Source organism: Panthera leo, chromosome B3, assembly GCF_018350215.1.
Source record: "Panthera leo isolate Ple1 chromosome B3, P.leo_Ple1_pat1.1, whole genome shotgun sequence".
NCBI classification, from domain to species: domain Eukaryota; kingdom Metazoa; phylum Chordata; class Mammalia; order Carnivora; family Felidae; genus Panthera; species Panthera leo.
Genome location: NC_056684.1, coordinates 136,526,836 through 136,534,279, shown reverse-complemented (window position 1 = coordinate 136,534,279; position 7,444 = coordinate 136,526,836).

The window sequence follows — 7,444 nt, the reverse complement described above, 5'->3', positions numbered from 1 at the left end:
TTTGTTTTATCGAGGCCAATAATGCATCAAGACAGTTGCACATGTGTATAACTTATAAATAACTATTTATAAGTTGGAAGTACTATTTTTTTAATTTTCCTAACAGGATGCATCAGCCCATTAGGGTAATTAAAGCCTTTATTACCCATGTCATTGTGAGTTATGGCTGCCCTCGATTCAAGAGAACAGCTCCAACCTGCCCTAGTTGACCGGATGGCCGACACACAATTAAGAATTTTGAGAAAAGATCTGAACGAGGGTTTTGGTGGGTGATGGCTTTGCATCTGGAAAATGTTCTTTAGATGCCAAAATAGTGGATTTTCCAGGGTCTTTCCTGGTTAATGAGGCTAACAGGAAAATCTTGAAAGCCAGCCATGGAGATGCCTATCCCCGGGGGGCCTCCAATCTCCAGTTAGAGGGTGCTCGCATAGTACAAACTGAACGAGGACACGTATGTGACAAACACAGACCTCAAAACATGTCCAGGCACCAGAGTCAAAGCCAAAATAGGACATGGCGGTAAGGTACATCACGTTCTCGTTGTCGTATCCAGGGGAGAAGGAGCACTGCTGGTTTTCCAGGGCAAACCTAGACAAGTCGCTTAAATTCTCAGAGTTTCGGTTGCTCATCTGCAGACGAGATGATAGCAGGCAGTGACTATTGCACAGGCTTGCTGTGGGATCGCCAGGGGCCATATCCATGAGGACTGTGACCTAACACATGGCACAGGAGGAAAGCTGCCATCCTCTGCCTTGAGAAGCTTCTGTGTGCTCGGACCTACACAGCCATCTCATCCAGACTTCCCCAAAGTGCGGTAAGGTAGATACGATCTCTATTTTATTGCTGGGCTCGCAGAGACATTAAGTCATCTTCACAAGGTCCCACAGCTAGTAAACAACTGACTAAGATCTGAGCCCCGTGCTGTCTGACTTCACCACGGAAGCTTTTCCACTCTGTCAGGCTGACATCCGGAGGCAAGGGCATTGGGAGGAAAGCCAAAGAGGGAAAAGAGAAATTCTGGGGAAGTCACATGAAAAAAAAAAAAAAAAAGACTCTGCCAGAAACTGTCACGTATATAAAGATAGCATCTTTCTGTGTGGCTGTTAAGTCAAAAGGCATTTTTAACTGTTTCATGAATGCAAACCATTCTCGCGAAAACATGAATACAGAAGAATATACAGAAGGAAGCAAAAGTCACGCCAGCTGGGAAGTGTGTGATCCCAAATAATCATTGGTTTCCCTCCTTCCAGAACCTTCTATGCATATACTTTAGTTTCTACATATGTAATCTCTTACTCTATCCAGTACACTCTGAATGACTTTGTTCTCTTACTTCTTTGTGATCAAAACAAACCAAAGACCAAGACAGAAGAGGGAAAGACAAAGACAGGAGGAATCTCTTTTTACTGAGTGTTCACTATTTGCCTATCTTTTCCAATTATTCACTTATTTGACCCTAACAACCACCCTGAGACCCTGGAGTCCCAATCTCCATTTACAGATAAGGTCAGTGAAGCCTCGAGGGGTTGAGGAACTTGTTTGCAGTGAGTGGAGCCTGGCTCCAACTGTCCCCAAATCCCATGGGCCTTTCCTACCGAAGTCCACACTGTCCCAGACTCTGTCAGGGCCATCCTCTTTTCCAAGGGTCTGCATACTAGAAAGGGGAGCCCCAGCATCTCCTGGGGTGGTGGTAATGTGTGTGTGTGCGTGCGTGTGCAAAAACATTTGCTTTCAACCCCCTGCATGAGCCTAGGCTCCAGCCACGACAGGAGGGCACTGGTCCCTTAATCCCATCTCCCCACCTTCCAGCACCTGAGCCAAGTGGCTTAGCAGACCCTTCCCCCACCTGCTTCCCCCTTTAGCCCAGTGAAGGCCACAGGTGGAGGGAAGAGGGCAGAGCAAGGCTGAAAATACATGTCCTCATTGTTTGCTCTGCACAGACCTTCTTCACGGAAGGCAGTGTTGACCTAGCTTTGTTTATCTTAATTGCCCAACGCTCTGCAAAGTGGAAAGTTGAATACAGGGCCCTGAGAATCCGGGTAAGTGGGATGGCAATCATTGACTTCTCACTGCGTTTCTGGAGCCGGTTTGTAGAGAATGAATTTAAAATTTTGTATGTCTTGCCTATTGTTCGATGTGAGCACCGTTAAATTTTTCTAGACTTAGTTTGCTATACCCTAAGATTACAGAAATACTTACTAACCAGCATTTTCTTGCTTCTGTAATCTTGCTTGCTTAACACATTCTTCCCCTTCTCCCTTCCCCCTTTCTCTCCTGCCACAAGTAACGGACAAAGCCTTCCCGCCAAAGGACAGACAAAGGATGCCCAATCAGAGAACAACAAATGTCTTTACTTTAAAATCAACCAATCAGGCCCCTCATAACCTGAAACCTCCCCGATGCTAATTGTCTCTGTCTATAAAAACGCTGTACCAACCCTGATCGGGGCCTCTTAGCGTCACTGGCAACGAGTGCGCGGAGGTCCAGGTTCGAACCTGCAATAAACGACCCTTGCCGCTTGGCTTTGACTTACGACTCTGGTGGTCTCTTGTGGGGGGGTTTCGCAACCTCAGGCATTACAGGTTTGTTTTTTGTTCCCAGCCGTCTCATTGAATTATTTCATTTCTCTTTGCCTGCCATTAAAACAAGCATTGCATTGCCAGGAGCGGGAAAGGAAAGGGAAATAATATTTACGGAGCCTGGGCTTCCATGGCCCATGTCTCCCGTAACCTTCCCTGGAACCGGGGGAGGTCCAGATTATCATCCCCAGTCCACACAGTGGGCGAAGTGACTGGCCTCAGGTTCTCAGCGCTGGAGGCAGATCTGGGATCTGAGCCCCGGCCCCACTGCAGGCCTGGAAACCCTCATGGACATCGGGAGGGAGAAGGGAGACAAGAGGGAGCCGTTCCTTATAGAGTCGAGCATGCACTACCCTATAACTAGCTTGTCCGCCCAAGAGAAATGAAAACAGGTATCTGAGTGCTCACTGACGCTTTATTCATAATTGTCAAAGCTGGAGACACCCAGACATCTGTCAACAAAACCTAATTGTGGTACACCCATACAGTGGAACTCTACTCAGCCAGAGACATGATGAACTTCAAAAACATGATGTGGAACGAAAGAAGCCAGACGCGAAAAAAGGACACAGTGTGTCCTCCCAGTCTCTCCGCATCCTAGAAGCCAAACGGACCCGTAGAAACAGAAGTCGGAGGAGAAGTGACATTCGGTGGGAGACCAGAAGACTGATGGAGGGAGCTTCCCGGGCTGATGGATCTGTTCTCTTATCTCCGTCAGAGCGGCAGTTACCCAGATATACACAAATGGAAACACGGGTTGAGCTGTCCGCTGAGGGTTTATGGTTTTACTGCATGTAAATAACACCTCAGCAAAAGCAAACACATACAATGTAAGACAGAGAGGCAGCGACCACGCAGGTCAGGCGGTAGCAGTGGAGAGGGGGAGGGAAGGGAGGGTTCAGGAGAGGTTTCGTGGAATCATCCTATTTATCCTCTCTGAGCCTCGCCTGCAAAGTGGATATAATGAAACGATCTTTGCAGAGCTGTCAGGAAGAGCACGGTTTGTGCACACGGTACCGGGCACCCGGCAGCCAGGGAAAGAATGAGCTGCTTTTACTGGGATTAAACTGTGAGCAGCTGGGGATGGGGGTGTGGCAGGGTCAGCTCCCGGGCAGTGGGACCGAGGAGAGAGGCCCCTGCACCTGCCAGGCCGAGTCACGGGGGGAGGCAGAGCAGACGTGATACAATCCCCGTCCCTCGGTGGCTCAGTCCCCGAGCTGCCGTCTTCCCATGAGCCCTTCCCCTTTTCTCGTGGGGCAGACAGGGGTGGCAGATGGGGGCCGCCGCTTTTGGCGGGGGGCAGGACAGCCTCGCTCCAGGTCCTGGCTGTGAGCCCACGGCCCCTCTCCTGGGGCTGGGCCAGGGGCCCAGGGGAGGCTTCCCCACAGGATGATTTCCAGCTCAATAGACGAGCAAGTGGTTTTCAACCTAGGAAGCCGCATGCCCCCCACGCACATCTATAGCATTTTATGGGCTTTCACCCTCTCACCCTGGCAAGATCCCTCGGCCATCTGATGAAAGACATACTCAGTTTCTGCTTCTTCCTTCTCTCCACCTCGGTTCCCCAAGCAGACTTCGAGCTCCTGTTGTGTGCTCAGCACAGAGCCAGAGTCGGAAAACAGGCGGTCCTGCCCTCAGGTGACTGCAGTCCGGCGTCAGGGCTGAGCTCTGGGTTCTGTGCCCTTGCCCCGCAGGCACACGGCCTGATTCCATCTATCCCCCTTCGCCACTCGCCAGCTCTGTGACCTAGGGCTAGCTGGCTTTTCTATGAGCCTCAGTTTCCTCATCTATAAAATGGGGGTAACAAAAGCACCCACGTCCTAGGCCTATGGGTGGGTGAGCTAGTTCTGGGGCAGCACACGCTCAGCTATAAGGAACGGCTCCCTCCTGTCATGAGGATGAGAGAATTCATCTCCCTGAAATGCTTTAGAATGGCTCCTGGCATGCACGAGGTGCTTACTAATTGTCAGCTCTCACCATAAATACTCCAAAGCTTGCTGTGGAAGCAGCAAGGAGGGAGACGTCCCCGGGCACGGCCATGTTGTGGGGGTGGGAGGTCAGGAAGGCTCCTCGGTGACTTCATCCGGGCCCCGGACGTGATGACTCAGGGTGTCCCTCCCGGGACAGAGCGGCCTGTCCCAAAGCCTGTCCCAAGGCGGCCTGTCCCAAAGAGGCACTGCTGAGAGGGACCAGGGGAGGCGGTGTGGTCTGTGGTCACGGGCACGGATCAGCAAACTTGTTCTGGAAAAACCAGGTAGTACAGAAGCCTAATTTTAGGCACAGCAGGCCCACGGTTTCTGTCACAACCATTCTATTCTGTCATCGCAGCATGACAGCAGCCGGGAACGGTAAATGAACGGTGTGACTGTGTTCCCATGAAGCGTTCTACGTGGACGCTGATTTTCGTGTTACAAACCCCTTCCCCGCACCACCTTGACCTCTGCTTCTGTTGCCACACCCCCCTCCCTGGCTTTGACCCTGCTGTCCCTCTTTTATGAGGACCCCATACGATGATCAGGGACAGAGGAAGAAAGGGAAGGATGGGGGAGGGAGAAGGAGGCAGACTGGCCACACTGTCAGCATCAGGGTAACGCTCTGTGCCTCAGTTTCCTCATCTGTACTAAGGGGATATATGCCACCCACCGTCCAGGATTAAAACAGAGCCCAGCAGGGGCACTTGGGTGGCTCAGTCGGGTAAGCATCCCACCCTTGGTTTCTGCTCAAGTCGTGATCTCACGGTTCGTGAGCTTGAGCCCCGAATCGAGCTCTGCTCTCCCCTCTATTTCTCTCTCTGCCCCTCCCCCCACTCTTGCTCAAAATGAATAAACTTTAAAATATAGATAAGTAAAGAAAACAGAGCTCAGCAGACAGTAAGGGCTTGAGAAGTATCAGCCACACCACACGTGGTGACAAGCCCACTGGAGTCAGTCTGGGTCTCTGTCTCCCAAAACGAGAGCAGCGAAAGACTCCTTAAAACCAAGCAAACAGAAACTCTTAATGTCAACAGGAATGAAGACAACAAGGTAAATCGTACCATTTCCACCCAAGGTCAGAGCTGGGTAAGTTCAAAGATCCCTAATTGCCCTCTTTATCTGAGCCACCCACGCAGGGCTCGAATTTCTGGAAAACAAGTCCCAAAGTCCTTCAGGGTCTCCCTTGGCCCCCGTGCAGGAGCGGGTCCTGCACGTCCGGTGCTCGCCGGGATCCCTAGGAAGACCCTTGCCACACCTGCTCCCTTCCTCCTCCAGAGAGGGCTGCTGGCACCGTGTCTAGGGACAAGAGAAGAGAATGGGCCTGGATCACCGCGTCGTTGCTGGAATACAAGTGCATACTTTCCGAAGGTGGGCTAGCATCGCTAAGAGGAGAAAAGAGGAGCCCGTTGGCCAACGTGTGGCAATTGACCATCCTAAAGGAAATAGCACCGTAGTTGAACGGGATAAGTTGAGCCTCCCAAAAGCTGAGAGGCCATGATGGCCATAATGGCCCATAAATTCAAGAGAGTAAAGTTAAAGTGCAGGAAGGGTTAGTTATACCAAAAACGCTAGCTCTCTTAACTTCAACACGTAGGGGTTAAAGCTACAGATGTGCGCTCTATGCCTTCTACCGACTCTGTTAATAGAACGCACTTACAATGCATGTGTTGGCCTCCTTTTTCTCTGAGTAAGGACAAGCCGAGAAGGCTCTGGATAAGCCAGACATTTCCAGAAAAAGCAAGAACCGAACCACACACAGGAAGCAGGCCCAGAGGTGCCGTCCAGGAGGGAAGAGGGCCCAGTAGGGGGTTGCAAGTTGGATGATTTGCAAGGTGCCAACCGGCCGCAAATTCATGGCGCAAACTGAACTCGGGTCCTGGGAGAGAAAGCCAGGAGCATCCTACCAACCCTACTAAAGTGAACGGGCTGGGAGAAGGCAGAAACACACGGGTGTCCATGACATTCAAGAGCAGGCCTGGTGTAAAACACCCCACGAGCATCAGTTCCCTTGAGCCTCTCTGAGAAAAAGACCCATTATCCCCATTTCGCATTGATTCCTCACAATTCTGGGACAAGTGATACCTCTTCGGGGCACCTGGGTGGTTCAGTCGGTTAAGCAACTGACTTCGGCTCGGGTCACGATCTCAGGGCTCGAGGGTTCGAGCCCCGCGTCGGGCTCTGTGCTGACAGCTCAGAACCTGGAGCCTGCTTCCGATTCTGTGTCTCCCTCTCCCTCTCTTCCTCCCTTGCTCGTTCTCTGTCTCTCTCTGTCTCTCAAAAATAAATAAACGTTAAAAAAATTTAAAAAGCAACGAGGGATACCTCTTATCGCGTGTATTATGGATGAGGGAACCGAGGCAAGCGGTGAAGCTTTCGCAAAGGACAGCCGGTGGTGTAGTTCAGGCTTGAACCCAGGCGTTTAACTCCTGAGCCCGTGCCCTAACCACCACCCCACGCTGCCCCCTGAGGAAGAGAGCTGGTGCCGGGGGACCAGAGAGCACGTGAGAGCTCCAGTGTTACAAGGGGCCGTTGGCACAGTCCAGGGAGCTCTCCCAATGGCCCCGAAATGCCCCTGAAGTACGCCCCACTCTCCTGACCCGCCTGGTCACCCTCCCCCTCATGCCTTTTCCACTGCAGACACAACAGCTCAGCGCTCAGGCTTCTCCCACCTCTAGGCAGGGCCTGGGGACGGGGAGGGGGACCCCAGAAGCTTCGTATTTAAACCAGCCCACGGGCTCTTCCGAGGATGCGTTCACTCCCAGCGCATCAGCTCAGAGGCTGCAATCAACAATTCCAGCAGTAACCAAGCGGACCAGACCTGCCCCACCACGGTTTTTGGTTCATGGAACGCTGTCCTCGAGAAAGGTCACTGGGTGCCCCCTCCCAACCAGG